We start from the raw sequence: 22,256 nt of genomic DNA, 5'->3' as shown, positions 1-22,256 counted from the left end.
AAAAGCATTTCTTTGAGTGTAATATCGGAAATCGGTTGTCCTGTAGTGGGGAGTGCTGCAATGGGGTCTGGAGTGTCCGTTTCCATTCCATGAGGAGAGTTAGTGGCACTCACCTCTGCCCAGGAGTTATTTGTGGCCTCCTCACCAGTATCCCTTCTTGGCCTCGATTTAGCAGGGCTATTCAGAGGGGTATGATTAGGATCTGAGGCTAGCATGTCATCTCCAGGAGCCAGGGCAGTGCCCTGCTGTTGCCCCGGGTGATGTTGCGGGGAGGCCGGGAGATGATGAAAAGAGGGTGCACTATTACTGTTGTTGGGGGTGCCGGGTTTCATGGAGGGGAAGAAAAACTGCAGCTTCTGAGGTGGGGGTGCTTCTCGGCGGCAGCGAGGCATCTCCAAGCGTGGAGAGCTAGTGACAGTCTGGCCGCACAGTGTACGTCCCCCTGAACTAAAGATGCCCTGGTCCCAGGTGTGCTGAGGTGTTACATGTGGCCTGTGGCCAGTACGGACTCACCGGGCACCTCCTCCAACTTCTGGAGGCTGTTTGCTACTCAAGGCCGCGGCTTCGGCCTAGTGGGTAGGCGATCATTGGGGGGCGGTGATTCGGCGAAAAACGCTTCAAGATGGGTAGCAATCAATGCGCATGAGGGGAGGCAGTCCAGAGATGTGAGTAGATTGTGGATTGGGGCTGAATTGAGCCAGACTCACGCTTGCCAATTGGTTGGCAGATTCATGAACCGGGATGGCGGAGCTCTCCAGGAACATGTCCGGCGTAGCACACGTCCAAGACATGCCCCCGCTTTAACACATCTTGAGAAAATGCAAATATTTAATAACTTAAAAAAGTAAAGTCATTTCGAGTCATATGTCTCAAGTCAAAGTCAAGTCTCAAGTCGTGAATACCAAGTCAAAGTCAAGTCGAGTCTTTTATTCATTTTAGTCAAGCAAGTCTCAAGTCCTCAAACTGGTGACTTAAGTCTGACTTGTGACTCAAGTCCCCTACCTCTGCCTTTTCCCCCCCTCCCTCCCCCTTATTTTTTTTTTCTCTCCCCTCTCCCCACCTACTATATCCTCCCTTCTTCCCATTTAACACAACACGGTTAGGTCTGATATGTGAAGGCTACTTGGAAGCCAACACCCTTACGTGGAATCAAGGTGTAACAAACCTTCCATTCCACAGGGGGGTTATCCTGCTGTATTGACGTAAGGATAACAAATGAAGAGAAAACAAAATATAATAAGGAGAAGGAAAGCTACCTTTTACCTTGCAAAAGCTTTAATACGAAAAAATTAGATCCCATTTTTATTTATTTTTTGTTCTTTTTGATATCTGTTGATGTTATAAACTTAGGTTTATTTGACTACTTTTGTCATGTACGAATGTACTCCACATGTCTTTGATATATGTACAAGCTGACTTTTTCCCTGACGATCTCCTCATTCAGGGAGCCATTCTTCGGAAATGAAAGGTGGTGGATCAGACAAAAGGAGTTTGGCTACTTCTTGGGAACCACCCCTAAAGGAGAAATATGAAAGTTGCAAAACAGTTGGTCAGGAAAAGGTCCCGCCACCTGACCCTTAGCAATCTCCTTTGCAATCTTCTCATGTACTACCTCTGGGAATTGATAAATCGATTTCAAGTTTTCTACCACCACACACCTATCACCTGAAATTTAAGGTAAAGGGAAGCCATGAAGAAAGTCATTAAGCAGAAATTGGGACTTCTCCCTGTCTGGATACTGCACCAGCCAAGGGCGCATGTTTTCCAGCCTCACCAGCATGCAGGCTTTTAAGAAAAATATCAGACTCAGTCATGGAAGGCCTGCCAGCATTTATTTTAAGTAAAGGATGGGGACCTATGCAATAAGAGCACTCATGCCAATATTTACAAGCCACATTCCACCGACACTGCGACTCATTAAAAGCAAAGTAAAAACCCCACCTGTAAGCGGGTGCCATGGACGCGACAGCAGACTGCCTGCTTACAAAAGGCTTCTGTGGCAGAATTAAACTTAGCCACAACCCTGCATCCTTTATACCCCAATTAAGTGTGGAATGTACAGACCGCTTATTGAAGAAGGATTCCTCATAGTAATGCCAATCCAGTCCCCCAAAAGTCCTATAGGCCTCAAAAACATGATCTAGATGTTGAAAGAGGCCGCCACACAACTCCGGATGCTTTTCCGCCATGACACCAGAAAAAATACAATATGCCTGTAACCAATTGTAAAAAGATATAGGCACAGGGCTGTGCCTCTCCTCCTCTTTCCCATCCTTCTCTTTACTATCTGATCAAATAGAAAATTCCTTGAAGGTGGGATAGCATATCTACAAACCCTCCCCTCTAAATTTTCTCCACAACTGATGAGCTAAGGAGGAAACCCAGGTGGGAGACTTCACAGAGGAGAGCTTCTTTTAAGAAAGCCTCAGGGACACAGGGCCTGGATGCCATAACTAAATTGGGGGGGGGGGGGCATTGGACTCTTCTTAGTATTGGAACTGCTGCCATCCTCACGCCTAACAGCCAGGTTGAATACTGTTGTTCTCTTCCGCTATTGAATAATAAAAAAAAAAAAACGAATTTGAATGAAAAACTGAAAAATAATTTTTTTACCCTAAATACTGTAAAAGAATTATTTTCCCCTCACATTGGTGCTTTTTGAAGAGGAGGTTAGAAAAGCAATGTCTGTCTGACATACAGTCTTTAAAGTTAAATATGAAGGAAAAAATGTTTTTTTCTTTTTGCAATGCAGATTAAGCACACACATATGCACTGAGGTTGCATTATATGTTCAGCACCGCACGCCTAACAGACTGATAACATTTTTTTGTTTCTCCCTTCTCCTCCTTACTTGGCCCAGGTCAGGGCATAAAGATCATTCTACTGCACCCCCACACAATACAATCAATGTAGATCGCTGTCTGATTAAAGCAGATTGTTCCTATCTATGCTTTCCCTAAAAGCAAGCTCTCCAGCCTGGCCCTACAGTAAACTCCTATCTCTATCTCCTGGCAAAAACATTGTTCACTGCACCCCACAAAATCAAATCAATGTAGATCGCTGTATGATAAAGCAGATTGTTCCTCCTATGCTTTCCCTACAAGCAATCTCTCCAGCCTTTCCCTATAGTAAAGTCCTATCTCTCCCTCAGCAGCAGCAGTCAGGAACCTCTCCCTACAGTAGTATTAGCAGAGTGACCGTGGCGCTGTGTGACTCCAGCTTATATAGATTCTGGGTCACATGCTGCACTGGCCTATCACAGCCATGCCATTACTAGACATGGCTGTAAAGGCTTCTAGGGCACACTAGTTAAACGCTTGCTGATTGGCTGCCTTGCACCTGTTGAAAGCACGCCATTAAAACCGTGCCAAAACATTAAAATCACGTTACCGAACACCAGACAGCACCTGAACATACAGTGAAATGTCCAGGGTTGGGTCCGGGTACCGAATACCCAAAAGTCCGGTACGAACACGAACAATACAGTCCGGGTTCGCTCAACCCTAATTATTTTCATACAAGAAAATTTTCCGGAAAAGCATCCGGAGTTGTGTGAAAAAATACAATATGCCTGTAACCAATTGTAAAAAGATATAGGCACAGGGCTGTGCCTCTCCTCCTCTTTCCCATCCTTCTCTTTACTATCTGATCAAATAGAAAATTCCTTGAAGGTGGGATTGCATATCTACAAACCCTCCCCTCTAAATTTTCTCCACAACTGATGAGCTAAGGAGGAAACCCAGGTGGGAGACTTCACAGAGGAGAGCTTCTTTTAAGAAAGACTCAGGGACACAGGGCCTGGATGCCATAACTAAATTGGGGTTGGGGGGGCATTGGACTGGGAGGGAAAATCCCCAGGACTGACAGTAAAGCAAGAAGCAGAGGGAACAGTTGGATTAACAGGAGCTGAGACAGGCCACTGCGGGTCTGCCCCCGCTGATCTCTTGGCAACTGGGGAAGCTTCCTCTCCAGAAAGCGCAGGCTTGATCCAGGCCTGCCTGCAAAGGGTGCTGAATGGTGGCGACATGTATGTCTGCCTCTTCTTAGTATTGGAACTGCTGCCATCCTCTGGGCATGTGTCCTCCTCCTGGGCTTCGGAAAGATGGTAGTGCTCTGTCTCTGGCCCTGCATCTTGTGGCCGCTGCTGCTCTGATGGCTGACTCTGCTGCTGGCTTCCCTGCCAAGCAGGACCCATGACCTTTGTCAGCAGCTGACACTGCAACTTCTCTGATCCTTAATGTGGCTTCCTCCACTGGCTCTGGCGCAACCCCACCTTCCTCTTCAGCAAGCGCCAGGCAGCGGTGCAGCCAGTCTTCTCCGCCCACGCTCTCCACCTTCTCCAGGAACCATTAGACAAGCGTCTTTATGGCCATGACATTAATAATAAATAGCTCAGCTATTTTTGCACACAGAGAAGCCAGCTGACGCTGCCATAGGATCCCAGAATCCCTTTTATAGCCTTCCAACGGCCTTCCAGAATTTTCCATGCAATCCAAATCCTTCATTAGCATAATTAAAGGGCCATTACTCTAAATAACAATACACAAAAAGATTCCAAGCTCTCCTTCCTGGCCAGTCTGCGACCAACCAAATTGAACTGTCTAACAGTATGCGTTAAAAACAGGGGTTTAGTTGCACGTATCTGCAAATACATGCGTAAGCTCCAGAGACCAGTTACAGGTGTGGGCAGCAACCATTTGTTTGTGCTATGAATTATATTGGCCAGGCAACGCACTGACACCTTTGCTGCCATGGTGCTATAGACTGGGTGTTCAGTATGCCCCTGTGCCTTTGAGAGTCCCCTGTGAAAGCAAGGTTTTCTATATCAAGAAACATACAAGCTGCTCAATATACACCAATGTAATGGGGAACCACAGACTTATAATTAATGGTATGCCAACGACTTTAATAACCACTCATGGATAATGGTGACCAATGTCATCATGTGTGTTGTAAATATTAAAGATTTACAAACAAGTTGTGGTAACAAATAGTGACAAATGGAAAGATACTGCCCCAGGAAAAATGTAACCCTTGATCTCCTACCCCTGCTCACAAATATAAAATCATAGAAATAAAAATAAAACGTAGCCTTTAAATACAAGTACAAACGTCAAGATATAGAACCCACCAAATGAAAAAAAGGATTTAAATAAATCAACAAAAAATCACCATAAAATGTACAAATAGAGAATGTAATATAATATCAAAAACTAATTAATATTTATAAAGACAAAATTCATTAAGAAAGACTTGTAGCTTCTAATGAACGTATTAATAAAGTATTATCGAAAATGAAGCATTGCCATATAAAAAATAAAAAATAAATGGCCAGATGAAATTCCTTGTAAACATACTGTATATGCATGGGCATGTGCAAAACAGACCATATAGACCCATGCACACACTCACACCACATACACTGTTAGCAATTTGTCCGAAAATTTTCCATCCTGTTTCTTCCAATTTTCTCATAACTGTAGTCAAAAACGAATTCCTACTAAAACTAAAACTAATACTCTATTAGACCCACTAATGATTAGAAAATCAAACAAACTTTCTTAGAATCTTCTTTTCCCAAAAAAATTTTGTTCAGAATTCTACTCATCTATGCCAGTTTTAGGCGACAAAACTGTTGCATGGGAATGTTGTCCTTCCACGACGGATGGTGGCAACTCCCATAATGTAAACAGGAATTGCCCCCCATCAGTTTGAAGTGTTTTGTTGTCACTATACACTCTTCTTCATCCATCAATTCAAGGTCTGAAGGACAGCCCAAAAGAGTTAGGATTGCAGTGGTTTAGGAAGGAGCTCACCATCTGTTCTCCACCTCTTCAGATAAACACGATGTCATTGTTGTATCTACAGTAATAGATGATGTACTCAATGAATGGGTTGTTGTTCCATATGCTGAGCTCCTCCCCGTGTCCCATTGTGATATTGGAATAACTGACAGTATAATTTGCCCCCCATCAATTGGGACTGTTTGTAGTGCATACTAGTGCATATTAGAACCTTTATTAAGAGAAAACAGAAAAGAGGAGAGCTCTACAAAGTACAGTGCATCCCAACGTTTTTCTTTACAGCACAATAAAAATATTAATTATTATAGAAAATAAATAGGGAATAATGGACACCCCTGTCTTGTCCCATTAGTTAAATTGAAAGTGTCCAAGAGGATCAAAGTGAAGACTTTGGCAGATGGGTACTCATACAATGCCATAATAGCCTGGAAAATAAAGTAATTTAAGCCAAATGTACGTAACAATGTTTGCAAATACCCCCAGTGCACCATATCAAATAGTTTTTCAGTATCCAAAGCTATGAATGCAACGTGTAATTTACGGGATTCAGCAATTCTAAGCAGGTTAGGCATCCTACAAGTCCCAGATGAAGTCCAAATAGGAAAGACCGCTCCAGGTGGGCTGGGTATCGGGTGCTGGTCGGATCCGTCAATCCAAGATCATATGAGGCAAAAAGAGATGACCGCACTCCGGTGTAAATCAAAAATTGGAGTAAATTTATTCCACATCAAACAATAGGCAACTGGAACAACACATTGTGAATGCAGGACACAAAGGTAGACGCGTTTCACGACTTAGAGATGTCGCTTACTCATTGCCAAGTCCATTCTGTGTGTGCAACTACCACAGATAAACCCATGTATGCAGCTGAAAGCAATTAGGTTCATTAGCTGATTGTTCATTTGAATAAGCTGCTGCTACAAATCTGTGGTTTTGAAATGCACAAACAGGATGGCCCCAAACGAAAACTGATTCAAATACACAAAAATAGTGATATATGTGACAAAAAACATCTATTCAAAAATACATCTTGTTGATTAAAATCAAATCAAAAAATGTGCATTTATTTTGAACAAAACTCAATATTTTAAAATACATGAATACAATAATTTCTCAAATCGTGATAAGAAATATAATATATATATATACTTGTATAAACCGTGAAGTATTCAATGTAAATGTGGACGGATAAACTTAATTGATGTGAGTATGTGCCAACATGCTGATCGGTACTCGATCAGAAAAGCTTTCTAACCGATATGTGTGAATCCCCAATATGGTGACTATAAGGAAACGAAGTATATGTACCATGTTGGATTATATATATAATATGTGGTACTGGATAAATAAACTTCGATCCAAATAATATAAATTTGAATTCTCATAGAGATCGCCTTGCAGCGACGAAAGATATTTTATGTGGTCTTTTTTGTTGTAGAATGCTGGAACATGACATATATATATATATATATATATATACTTTTTATCCAACTATTCTAGAACATGACACATATATATATATATATATATATATATATATATATATATATATTATTTTTATCTAATTATTTCTTATACACTCTATGATTTTTTATCATATATACCTCACATATATTATTTTCCATTCATTATTATACACATATATATATATTTTCATATTATATTTTTTAAAATATTATTTTTCACTTCAACAGTGTTTTTTATATTATTTGGATCCGTGGTAGTTGCACACACAGAATGGACTTGGCAATGAGTAAGCGACATCTCTAAGTCGTGAAACGCGTCTGCCTTTGTGTCCTGCATTCACAGTGTGTTGTTCCAGTTGCCTATTGTTTGATGTGGAATAAATTTACTCCAATTTTTGATTTACATCGGAGTGCGGTCATCTCTTTTTGTCTCATATGATCTTGGATTGACGGATCCGACCAGCACTCGATACCCAGCCCACCTGGAGCGGTCTTTCCTATTTGGACTTCATCTATCTCTCCGTGTATTCAGACTAGCTCGGTGAGTGAACCTTTGGACATCTACTTATGCTTATTTGGAGTTTATATTCCGATACATCATTGTTATATTAACAAGGCTTTTGAACACATCTACTACACCTGTGAGTTTGCATTACAAGGACATGGATGAACCATCCACGAGCAGAACTCTCAGAAATTTAAACACCAATCCTCTCAGGAACGATGCACACGCCACCTTAAAACAGACAAGGGAAGATGGCTCAGCTTGTATAAAATCATTATTCCACAAATTGGAAAAATTTATGGTCAAAGAAATTAAGGCTTATTGGGAAAAGACCACAATCACTGAATATTTGGATGTGGAACGCATCCCAAGAGGTCTACGGATAAAAAAGTTCCCTACATTTGATCTCTTTAATGAAGAACTAAAAAAGCAATGGACAGACACTCTTTCCACCTGCTCCTTTAACCTCATGAAGCTCATAATAGACTCAAAACTTTGGAACTGAAGAGGTTACAAGATGAAATCACTAAATTACAAGAAGAAATATCTCCATTAAAAAGCAATTCTCTATTTACGGAACTTGAACGCAAGTTAAATGACAAAATAAACAAGCTAGAAACAAATACCATCAGCGGTAAAAAAGAGAAATTAATGAGAGATAAAGTGGACTATGAGACAAACAATGTCTATATCTGGTAAAAACCAAATGCTTGGAACCGTCATCACCAAAAGAAAAAAGTGAGTTTTTCAGACCCAGAAACAGTAGGCACTGACACCTCGGTTGCTTACACGTCATCTGATACCTCCGTTGACTATACATATACATCTAGATCGAATTCTAGTCCATACAATGGGTCAAAAAACGAGCAGAAGAGGGGCAGGAATGTAACGAAAAAAACAAAAAAGCCAAAACAAGGAGAGGAGGAAAGAAACACCAGCGAAAACTCAAATGGCCAATATAACTTGAGGACACACCGCAAATGACATCTACAAATGTGTTAAATCTGTCTCAGAGAGTCCTTACAACCAATGAGATCTCTCTATTATCAAAAGGACTGAATTTTTGCCCCCATACACATCTAGATCCCTTTGATACAATTCTACACATTAACAAATTTATTTGTAACCTTACTTTGAAGAGACATTTCTATGTTGACACTGATCAGGATATCATTGAAGGATTCAACCAAGATCTCAACGCTTCCACACATGGCCCGATTAATGCTTCAATTCTTTCTTTTCGGGAACAATGCGCTGTATCAGAATTAGAGGATTTGATTCATGAATCATCTACATCCCACTCTGATAGAGAAGAAGGAACCCGTCGGGTCCTCTTAAAAACACCATCATCGTTTTACCCCATACAATCCCGGTCTGCAGAAATGGATAAATTCCAAAAGCTAATTGAAGCTGATATCTTTAAGTTGGCATCCAATTTACCTCCATATGTTAAACCAAATATGGATAATCTGACCACAGAGGAAAGAAAATCCTTGAAACTTCTACAGGAACACCCTTCAATCATCATAAAAAATGCAGATAAGGGAGGAGCTGTTGTGGTTCTAGATAAAGCACAATATAGAGTGGAAGCTATGAGACAATTATCGGATTCTAAGACCTATCAAACTCTCAAGAGTGACCCAACCAACAAGTATAAAAGTGTTTTGAATGATTTGGTGAGAAAAGGGGCCACTATAGGAGCTTTTTCCGTTAGAGAGTTTGAAAACATGATCCCTGAGTTTCCGGTAACACCGATATTCCATCACTTGCCAAAGATACACAAGGGATTGGACCCAGTACAAGGTCGACCAATAGTAGCAGGCATTGGATCCTTGAACGAGCGATTGGGAGAATGGCTGGATGGACAACTCCAACATATAGTACACATACTTCCCAGCTACTTAAAAGACACTAACCACTTGTTAACAATTGTGGATTCTTTTGTGTGGTCAGACGACTACAGCTGGATCACATGTGATGTATCCAGCCTGTACTCGTCTATCCCCCATGTTTTGGCTTTGGAAGCGGTGAGATATAGTTTGGAAACCTTCACAGAAATGTCTATTGTTTTACAAGATTTTGTGGTGGAAGTTCTTGATTATTTACTTACGCACAACTATTTTGCTTTTGATGATGTCTTTTACCTCCAAAGATGCGGGGCTGTGATGCCAATCTATATATGGGTTGGTGGGAGAAGTCCCGCATCTTTGGAGGTAATAACCCATATAGGGAACTAACATACTTATACTTTCGTTATATAGACAATCTACTGTTTGTATGCCATAAATCCATTGACCTCGACACATTTGTATGCTTTTTAAACGACAACGATTTAAATCTTACTTTTACTGGTTTTTCTAACCCAGATAAAATAGAGTTTCTCGATGTAACCTTACAACATGAAGGCAAGAAAGTCACCTCCACTCTATACAGAAAACCCCAGGCGGGTAATAGTTTACTGCATGCCAAATCAGGACATCCTCTCCACACCATAAAAGGTATACCTGTAGGACAGTTCCTTAGGCTTAGGAGAATTTGCAGTGACATCGATACCTTCAAAAATGAATCGGTCCATCTGTATCAGCGGTTCCTCCAGAGGGGATATCCCAGATGGATGCTGGACAGAGCATACCATCTGGCCCTCCAGAGGAACCGAACTGATTTACTACTACCTACAGCCACTAATCAAACAGCGGTAGATCATCATTCCAACTCTAATGGTTTAACGGTGCCAATAGAAAACAAAAAATTACATAAAAAGAAAAACATCAAAAATAAAAATACATCTTCTGTTACCTTGGCGCTTCCTTATAGTCTGGAATTTAATGATATAAAACACATTATCAGGAAACATCTGCCAATTTTGCATGTAGATCGCATATGCGATAACATCTTAAATAAGGGTGTCAATATTGTAGCAAAGAGAGCGGTTACACTGGGAAATACTTTATCTCCCAGTTTGTTCTCTACAAAAACCACCGCTTCATCATCGACATGGCTACACTGCAAGGGCAACTTCAGATGTGGGATGCAGGATTGTGTCACCTGTCCCCACATTTTGAGAAGCCCGAACTTCCAGTCTTCTAGTAGTGGGAGGAATTTTAAGCTCAATAAATTCTTTAATTGTAACACAGAATATATTATATATTTGATCACCTGCAAGAACTGTTTGAAACAATACGTAGGCAGAACTACTAGGAAACTGAAAGACAGATTTAGGGAACACCTAAGTGACATCCGTTGCTTAAAATCAACAAATGTGGCCCGTCACTTCAATGATTTTCATGGAGGTGACACTTCCCTAGTAATGATTCAAGTAATAGAAAAAGTTTTAAAACCCAAGAGAGGAGGAGATTTATTCCAGATCCTCTGTAAAAGGGAAGTTTTCTGGATATTCATGCTCCGTACACGAATACCCGAAGGCTTGAACTTCGAGTGGGACGTGACACATTTTTATACATAATATTGAATGATATATACACTTCATCTTAATGAATTTTGAAAATGTGAACATGTTTAGACATATAAATCTCAAAAAAATCAAAAAACGTGCTGCGCCAGAAGTGCACAAAAATAATTAGTGATTACATGAATCAACAAGTGTTATCAACAAAATATGGTGTCCATCATATGTGCTCTAATGAAACCTAAATGTTCATATAAAGTGCTCCAAAGTAATGATTAGTAATGATTAGTATATCCAGGTGATGACAGGACAGCCTCAATCCCTTGTGAATCAAGCAGGAACCACCTGTTTAGACATACGGTAATATATCTGTATGTCTATGCACACAAACAAATCAGTCTTACCCAATATTCTTTGTATTTCGTGTGGTCCATTCCCAAAATATACAGTTTTAATGAGCCGTTAATATAGAAGATAGTGCTGTGCAAATATACATAATAGGCTTACATTGTATTGATATATTTTTCATCGTTATAAAATTAAAACATTTAATTGAATATTCTTAATACAATTAGCCAATTAGTCTGTATTCTATCTCGATACAGGTTCATCCAAGAAGATTTTTTTACAATCTTTGTTTTCCCCGTCAGTGGAATGGGAACTAGTAACAAATAGTCAGAAGGGAAGAGAACCGCTCAGGTGAGGGGGAAGTCCCAAATGCATCCAACCCAGGTGCAGGCACGGATCCGCAATCCTGACAGCAGCAAATGGAAGAACACAAAAAGCCGCACAACCGGTTAAAGATGCAAAAAATAAAATCCAAAATTTATTGCAGACAAAAAGATAAAATCATCCAAGATGAGACCACAACAGTCGGAGACATGGGGGAAAAAAGAAAGCACGGCAGTTGACGCGTTTCATGGAGTCTTCCGCTTAGTCGTAACCATGCTTATACAATACAAGACACTGCTATAAATAGAGGAAAATACATTTCAATTAGCATGTACCTCCCAGATTGTGCTTGATTGGGCCCACACAGCTGCAGATAATAAATACCAATTAAGGGCACACAAACAGCCAGCAGTAATTGTATGTTTGTTTTTGCTTCACCTTTGTCCAAGCGCATAGCAAAAGATTCTATGCATGCATATACCAAAAACATATGTAATTTGTACAATAAAAGTACTAACGAAAAAATATAAAAGAGATAACAAATGATAAAAACCAAAAACAAGAAAGAAAAGAAAAAGAAAAAGAAAAGAAAAAGAAAACTGAAAAGTGAAGAAAACACAACAGTATAGGATGACATAAAACTGAAAACATATAAAGATGCTTATATAAAGATGGAACTAGAATCTAAAGAACAATCATATATAATGTATGGAAAAAACTATTATACATAAAGAACGTGTATATATATATATATGTATATATAGTACACGTAAAAGTATACATGCGACTACACATACATACACAACGTTCATGTTCTATAAAAACATATATGTATATAACAAATAATAATAAATATATGCATATATATAACTTTTCAATATCGTATAGCCCCATCCATTGAGTAGCATATCTGCAACTGTGTTCACATACATAGGGCAATCCACCCAATCAAAAGAATATACAGATAACTAATCAAATATATAAAAGCACCAAAACTTTCTTATGAAAATGAATAGGTTTATAGACCTGATAGTCATGTTAATCACTATCAGCATATTAGCAAATACATATATATACAGAAATGCATAACCTACAAGTTGCTACATAGCACAAAAGAAATATAAATAGGGGCATATGTATAAGCCCATACTAAAGATAATAAGAGCTACGTGTTGGATTTATCTCATATGGGTCTAAAACAGAAACCCAGTTGGAAAATCCAATGGGAATAACAAACATGAGAAAAATGAGAAAAATTATATGTATATACTGTCAATAGTTTCAAACATCCATACACATATATACCATCCAAATAAACCCATGGCCAGAAACACATGCATACGGGTACATGTCCATTTCAGACCATACAGAGCACAGTGTATAATGTGCACCTGTATGTACCACCGTGCATAAAGCACAATAATAAATATCCATAATGTCAAAAGAATCTACAGTGGAATACATATATATATGGCCATGGAGGCAAACCGGATGATACAATATGCATACATGTCAGGGAACATATGCATTCCAAGGAAAATAAGGACAGAAATAAAAAAAGGAAAAGAAAAGAAAAGAAACAATTAGGACACAGAATGACCGATCAAAAAAACATGTTCCATACACACATGTAGGATGTAAATGAACCTTTTGTATGTACAGTAAAAAATGTGTGTACCCCGAAAAAGTATCTAAATCATTATTGTGAGTAGAAGTGGGTAACATCCCATTCAAAATTCAACCCGCCAGGTAAGCGGGTCTGGAGTCTGTGAATCCAGAAAACCTCCCGCTTACACAAAAGGCGGAACACATCACCCCCTCTTACAGGAGCAAACACACGTTCGATCACTTGGACCGATACCAAAGACAGATCACCATCATGTTCTAAATTGAAATGTCGGGCCACATTTGTGGATTTCTTCAATCTAACATCACTAAGATGTTCCCTAAATCTGTCTTTGAGTTTTCGTGTGGTGCGACCCACATACTGAACAAAACACTCTCTACAGGTAATGAGATACATGAGATATGTAGTATTACAATTAAAAAACCTATTAATTTTGTATGTTTTATTCTCAACAGAGGATTGGAAATTATCACCCCCTAAGATGTGGGGGCATGTGATGCAGTCTTTGACACCACATCTGAAATTACCTTTCAGGTGCAGCCACGTTTCCGATGTGTTTTTAGTAGTGCTGAACAAACTTGGAGATAGCTGGTTTCCCAGTGTTTTAGCCCTCTTAGCGACAATATTTACTCCTCCCTCTAGAATTTTGGCACAGTCCCTATCACCATACAGAATGGGAATATGTTTATTGATAATTTGTTTAATTCAGTTGAATTCCAAACTGTATGGGATAGTGAGGTTGATAGAACCATTATTGCCGGACGTCTTAGATTTATTGGGGGGTTTCTTTGGTGCAAGAAGGCTTTTTCTGTCTCTATTAAGGGCAATAGAGTATGCCCCATCAAGAGTCCATCTTGGATAGCCCCTGGCCAAAAAACGACCCATTGTGCACACTTTGCCCAGTTACTTAAAGGATACTATGCATCTTTTGAATATCACCAGTGAGATTTGTTGGCAGCCAGACGACCAGTGGATGACTTGTGATGTGGTGAGCCTTTATTCCTCTATCCCCCACAGTTTAGCTCTGGTAGCTGTGCATTTTTCACTTACCCACTATACGGATCTAGCTGAGGTGGCCAAGACATACATTTTGGAGGTTTTGGAATACCTTCTTGGGCATAATTATTTTATGTTTGATGGGGTTTACTATCTCCAAAGGTGTGGGGCAGCCATGGGGGCTATTTTTTCACCCTCCCTGGCCAACCTTTATATGGGTTGGTGGGAGAGGGCCCACATTTTTGGAGATGGTAACCCCTATAGGAACCACATTGTCATATTCTATCGGTATATAGACGATTTGATCCTCATCACTAGACAAAGCCTCCCTTTTGATTTGTTTTTGGAATATCTTAATCGGAATGATCACAATCTGGCATTTACGGGTGTAACGCTCTTGCGTTTTTTGTTAGTGAATGGATTTGCAGCTGCAAAATTATTACACTCAGTAGTCATGTAGAGATGTGTTGAACAAACATATCCAACTCTCAGGACTCATCACCGTGCACAGCCTGCTTTATGCAAATATACATACACTCAATATGATGTTCCTGGAGTGATAGGATGTATACGATAGTATAGAGGTGAGAGACAGGCGTTAGAAATGGTGAGTACTCAGTAGTAATATTCAGGAGAATGGTAGGTGATGATAGGTAGTATGCAGATAGGTTTAGCAATCATGTATAGTAACAGGTGGTAGGGGACAGCAGATGAAGTATACAAGAGAGAGTAACCTAGTGCAATGATGTAGATGATGGTAGGCTCAAGAGCTAGCAATCTATGAAGTTATGCAGATGATAGAAATAGTGCTTACATAGTAACAGTCCTTTAGTATGCAGAGGTAGATAGTGTAAGTTAGTTAGGAAGAAATCCCCTGTGGGGTACTTATCACTAGTTGGGTTAGTAGTAGCAAGGTCCATACTCGAAAGGGCATTCCGGTAGGTCAATTCCTTCATATTAGAAGGATATGTAGTGACCTGGACGTTTTTAATAAGGAGTCAGTACTCTTATATAAATGTTTTTTGGCCAGGGGCTATCCAAGATGGACTCTTGATAGGGCATACTCTATTGCCCTTAATAGAGACAGAAAAAGCCTTCTTGCACCAAAGAAACCCCCCAATAAATCTAAGACGTCCGGCAATAATGGTTCTATCAACCTCACTATCCTATACAGTTTGGAATTCAACAGAATTAAACAAATTATCAATAAACATATTCCCATTCTGTATGGTGATAGGGACTATGCCAAAATTCTAGAGGGAGGAGTAAATATTGTCGCTAAGAGGGCTAAAACACTGGGAAACCAGCTATCCCCAAGTTTGTTCAGCACTACTAAAAACACATCGGAAACGTGGCTGCACCTGAAAGGTAATTTCAGATGTGGTGTCAAAGACTGCATCACATGCCCCCACATCTTAGGGGGTGATAATTTCCAATCCTCTGTTGAGAATAAAACATACAAAATTAATAGGTTTTTTAATTGTAATACTACATATCTCATGTATCTCATTACCTGTAGAGAGTGTTTTGTTCAGTATGTGGGTCGCACCACACGAAAACTCAAAGACAGATTTAGGGAACATCTTAGTGATGTTAGATTGAAGAAATCCACAAATGTGGCCCGACATTTCAATTTAGAACATGATGGTGATCTGTCTTTGGTATCGGTCCAAGTGATCGAACGTGTGTTTGCTCCTGTAAGAGGGGGTGATGTGTTCCGCCTTTTATGTAAGCGGGAGGTTTTCTGGATTCACAGACTCCAGACCCGCTTACCTGGCGGGTTGAATTTTGAATGGGATGTTACCCACTTCTACTCACAATAATGATTTAGATACTTTTTCGGGGTACACACATTTTTTACTGTACATACAAAAGGTTCATTTACATCCTACATGTGTGTATGGAACATGTTTTTTTGATCGGTCATTCTGTGTCCTAATTGTTTCTTTTCTTTTCTTTTCCTTTTTTTATTTCTGTCCTTATTTTCCTTGGAATGCATATGTTCCCTGACATGTATGCATATTGTATCATCCGGTTTGCCTCCATGGCCATATATATATGTATTCCACTGTAGATTCTTTTGACATTATGGATATTTATTATTGTGCTTTATGCACGGTGGTACATACAGGTGCACATTATACACTGTGCTCTGTACGGTCTGAAATGGACATGTACCCGTATGCATGTGTTTCTGGCCATGGGTTTATTTGGATGGTATATATGTGTATGGATGTTTGAAACTATTGACAGTATATACATATAATTTTTCTCATTTTTCTCATGTTTGTTATTCCCATTGGATTTTCCAACTGGGTTTCTGTTTTAGACCCATATGAGATAAATCCTACACGTAGCTCTTATTATCTTTAGTATGGGCTTATACATATGCCCCTATTTATATTTCTTTTGTGCTATGTAGCAACTTGTAGGTTATGCATTTCTGTATATATATGTATTTGCTAATATGCTGATAGTGATTAACATGACTATCAGGTCTATAAACCTATTCATTTTCATAAGAAAGTTTTGGTGCTTTTATATATTTGATTAGTTATCTGTATATTCTTTTGATTGGGTGGATTGCCCTATGTATGTGAATACAGTTGCAGATATGCTACTCAATGGATGGGGCTATACGATATTGAAAAGTTATATATATGCATATATTTATTATTATTTGTTATATACATATATGTTTTTATGGAACATGAACGTTGTGTATGTATGTGTAGTCGCATGTATACTTTTACGTGTACTATATATACATATATATATATATACACGTTCTTTATGTATAATAGTTTTTTCCATACATTATATATGATTGTTCTTTAGATTCTAGTTCCATCTTTATATAAGCATCTTTATATGTTTTCAGTTTTATGTCATCCTATACTGTTGTGTTTTCTTCACTTTTCAGTTTTCTTTTTCTTTTCTTTTTCTTTTTCTTTTCTTTCTTGTTTTTGGTTTTTATCATTTGTTATCTCTTTTATATTTTTTCATTAGTACTTTTATTGTACAAATTACATACGTTTTTGGTATATGCATGCATAGAATCTTTTGCTATGCGCTTGGACAAAGGTGAAGCAAAAACAAACATACAATTACTGCTGGCTGTTTGTGTGCCCTTAATTGGTATTTATTATCTGCAGCTGTGTGGGCCCAATCAAGCACAATCTGGGAGGTACATGCTAATTGAAATGTCTTTTCCTCTATTTATAGCAGTGTCTTGTATTGTATTGTATAAGCATGGTTACGACTAAGCGGAAGACTCCGTGAAACGAGTCAACCGCCGTGCTTTCTTTTTTCCCCCATGTCTCCGACTGTTGTGGTCTCATCTTGGATGATTTTATCTTTTTGTCTGCAATAAATTTTGGATTTTATTTTTTGCATCTTCAACTGGTTGTGCGGCTTTTTGTGTTCTTCCATTTAATGGGAACTAGTAGCCTTTTCAATATTCTTTAGCAATTGAGCAAATAATAATATTATGGCTCTTTCATCTATGATCTACAATCTGACAGTTACAATTTATATATTGATATATCATGTGGTTCCATATGGGAACAGGATTTAGTAATTATGTTTCTGTCAGATTTGGATTGGATTAGATGTTTTCCCTTATTATCTTCCACACACAAGCCGATTTTAGACATCTGGGGTTCCCTAGCCATCCAATTATGGGTTAATCGGATCGGATAATAGTTAGTTATCTGATCGAATTGGCTATCCTTCCCCTATTTTCACCCCCTTCCTTTTCTCACAGGAATATATGTTTGGGTTGCTAATTAGCTCCAACAACACTTCCTATACTGTGAGTTCTTTCTACCTACTTATGGTTTTAAACACTGTCCATGGAACAATTTGAAAGAATATCTTGTGTACATTTGAATTCTCATAGAGATCGCCTTGCAGCGACGAAAGATATTTTATGTGGTCTTTTTTGTTGTAGAATGCTGGAACATGACATATATATACACTGTATATATATATACTTTTTATCCAACTATTCTAGAACATGACACATATATATATATATATATATATATATATATATATATATATATATATATATATATATATATTCTTTTTATCTAATTATTTCTTATACACTCTATGATTTTTTTATCATATATGCCTCACATATATTATTTTCCATTCATTATTATACACATATATATATATATTTTCATATTATATTTTTTTAAATATTACTTTTCACTTCAACAGTGTTTTTTATATTATTTGGATCGAAGTTTATTTATCCAGTACCACATATTATATATATAATCCAACATGGTACATATACTTTGTTTCCTTATAGTCACCATATTGGGGATTCACACATATCGGTTAGAAAGCTTTTCTGATCGAGTACCGATCAGCATGTTGGCACATCAATTAAGTTTATTCGTCCACATTTACATTGAATACTTCACGGTTTATACAAGTATATATATATATATATATTATATTTCTTATCACGATTTGAGAAATTATTGTATTCATGTATTTTAAAATATTGAGTTTTGTTCAACATAAATGCACATTTTTTGATTGGATTTTAATCAACAAGATGTATTTTTGAATAGATGTTTTTTGTCACATATATCACTATTTTTGTGTATTTGAATCAGTTTTCGTTTGGGGCCATCCTGTTTGTGCATTTCAAAATCACAGATTTGTAGCAGCAGCTTATTCAAATGAACAATCAGCTAATGAACCTAATTGCTTTCAGCTGCATACATGGGTTTATCTGTGGTAGTTGCACACACAGACTGGACTCGGCAATGAGTAAGCGACATCTCTAAGTCGTGAAACGCATCTGCCTTTGTGTCCTGCATTCACAGTGTGTTGTTCCAGTTGCCTATTGTTTGATGTGGAATAAATGTACTCCAATTTTTGATTTACATCGGAGTGCGGTCATCTCTTTTTGCCTCCTACAAGTCCTATCAGGTGCTTGTCTCCCCTTCATGAATCTAACCTGGTCTAAGGCTAATAATACCTGGGTGATACTGTATCTGCCAAGCAGTTTGCTAGTGCCTTAAAAAAGAATGGGCCTTAAGTTCTGGGGTACATCAGGTGATTTCCTTGGTTTCAGCAACATAATGATGATTGCTTGAAGCATTTCCTTAGAAAATGTACCCTTCATTGCAGCCTCATTATTTACTGGTAGTAAATGGGGGAGGATATCTTTGAATGTTCTATAATATTCAGTGGACAGTCCATCCTCTCCCAGAGACTAATTTAATGCTAATGAAGAAATATGTTTTCATAACTCATTAGCACTAAAGGGGGTGTTTAGTTGAGCCAAAACCCCAGGGTCTACAGAGGGAAGATTGACAGAATTCATAAAGGTTAATATACTTTCCAAGGACATTGAGGAGTGGTCAAGTCTTTATTTAAATTTTAAAGAGCCTGATGTTATTCCATAAAGGAATTAGCAATATCCTTGGGATGAAAGACTTTTGCCTTAGTTGTGGGTATAGTAGGTAAGCCAGTCTAGATTTTGCCTGCCGTGACTGTAATTGACTTGCTTAAAGCTTTCCAGCCTTGTTACCCTGGGAGTAAAAAGTAGCTTTCAATCGTTGCATGCCTCTCTTATGATCATAAAGTTCTTTGAGCTAAATTCTACATTTCTGTGGGTCTGCCAGTAAAGCAGGTGATATTTGATGCTTATTTATGGACTCTTTTAATGTGAGCAAGGAGCTCCTGAAACTCTTTCGGCCTACAATTCTTTTTCCTGGAGACAAGTTGTAATAATAGGACAAATGCTTTATGGACGCAGAAACCCCTGCAGTGGCATTGTGTTGGAAAAATTCCTTAAGCTGAGATTGCAACTTCTCTCAGTGGTTGTTATTTTTGAAAAAACATACATTATTTCTCCAAAGTAGTACATGGGGGGAGGTTTGGAACTTTGAATGAGGCATCCATCCCTAATCAATTGGAAAAAGAAGAAGGGTTGAGACTAGGGATGATCGAACTTTTGAAAAGTTCGGTTTGACCAGAACACCCGAATTTCCCGAAAGTTCGGTTCGGATTCCCGAACCCCATTGAAATCAATGAGACCCGAACTTCGGGAATCAAAAATCACAATTTTGAAGCCCTAAAACCTAATAAATGCCCCTAAAAAGTGCCTAGGGTTCTGGGTCATGCCCCAGGGACTATGAATCAGGCAAAAAAAAGTTCTTAAAAATTGTCGTTTTTGATAGAGAGCCAACTATTGAAAAAATTATTGAAATGAAATGTGGATATAATTAACGGGTGTATTTTCACAATGGGGCTATTATTACCAAATGTTTTCAAGAAGTCAAAAGATGTATGTAGATGCACTTCTGCTTTATTTAGCGACAACTTTGGGTCGCATAACAGTGTGCGTTTTGCAGGTGAATTTCACCGCGCAGAGTTGCCAAAGCCTCAGTGACAACTTAACGGCTGTTCTTGTTGTAAGCCTTAAGTCCACTGCAAAAGGCTTTGCTACTCTGCGTCACACACATCTGTTTTATTTAGCGACAACTTTGGGTCGCATATCAGTGTGCGTTTTGCAGGTGATTTTCACATCGCACAGTTGATAAAGCCTCAGTGACAACTATACATAAATTAAAATTCATCACAAAAAAAAAACAGATTATTTTTCTTAGAATTTCAGTAGCGCAGGGATTACCCTCCTTTCATAAAGTGCAAATAAATAAAGTGCATAAATTGCATAAATAATCCAAAACATCCAACTAAGCAAGAACAGAGTCCTTCAAAAGTCTTTGTTTATGTAGTGCCAGAGCTGGTGGTGGTGACATTGTACGGAGGTTCCTATAACTGACACCAATGACCCTGCATTAAAGGCACTGTGTATTAATGCTTACAACAAGAACAGCCGTTAAGTTGTCACTGAGGCTTTGGCAACTCTGCGTGGTGAAATTCACCTGCAAAACGCACACTGCTATGCGACCCAAAGTTGTCGCTAAATACAGCAGATGTGTGTATCGCTGAAATGTATTTTGCACAGTAGCTGACTAGCAAGCACGTATACCTGTATTTCTAACTACACTGACAATCTTTCTGTAAGCTCACTGCTCTTCTGCTGATCTGGAGCTTTACAAGCAATCGGCTATGCAGCAACGTTTTTTTAACACAGCAGGAGAAACACAAATGCTTCCACTCCAAAGCCTCTGTATTACAGTGCTAGAGGTTAGGCGGGGCTATGTTATATACTGTGGGGCGTATTCACTCCTGATAGGCCTCTGGTCCCCATAGTCACTCCAATCCTAGCAGACTCCTGCCCCCTCATTGGCTTTTACTAACATTTCTGGGCCAATCACGGGCTTTTAAAGCCCACTTCCTGTCCCATTGCATTTTGGGCAGTTCTGGTGACCGAATTCCGAACTTTTACCGCAAAAAGTTCGGAATTCGGCCGAATTTCGAACACCCAAAGTTCAGGTCGAACCGATCGTCGACCCGAACCGTTCGATCATCCCTAGTTGAGACTTTAAATGAGGGACATGGCTAGGCTGGCAGGAAAGGTGACACAATTATTGTACATACAAATATAAAAATATACACGACATATGAATTGTACATCATCAAATGCAGAAGCTAGTAGAGGAGTCCCCAATTTCACATTCATAAAACCAATAAGGTAGAATATCAAGAAATAATACAGTAATTGAGTATAGTCACAATGTAAATAGGTCCAATAATAATATAGTAAGGGAGTCATTGGCTATATCAAAGCATCCCCCTTTTCAATTTATCATCATTATGCCAATCTCTTTATTCATGTTTT

Source organism: Pelophylax lessonae, assembly GCF_965119305.1.
Source record: "Pelophylax lessonae genome assembly, chromosome: 4".
Lineage (NCBI taxonomy): Eukaryota > Metazoa > Chordata > Amphibia > Anura > Ranidae > Pelophylax > Pelophylax lessonae.
Note: the sequence above shows the minus strand (reverse complement) of the source record.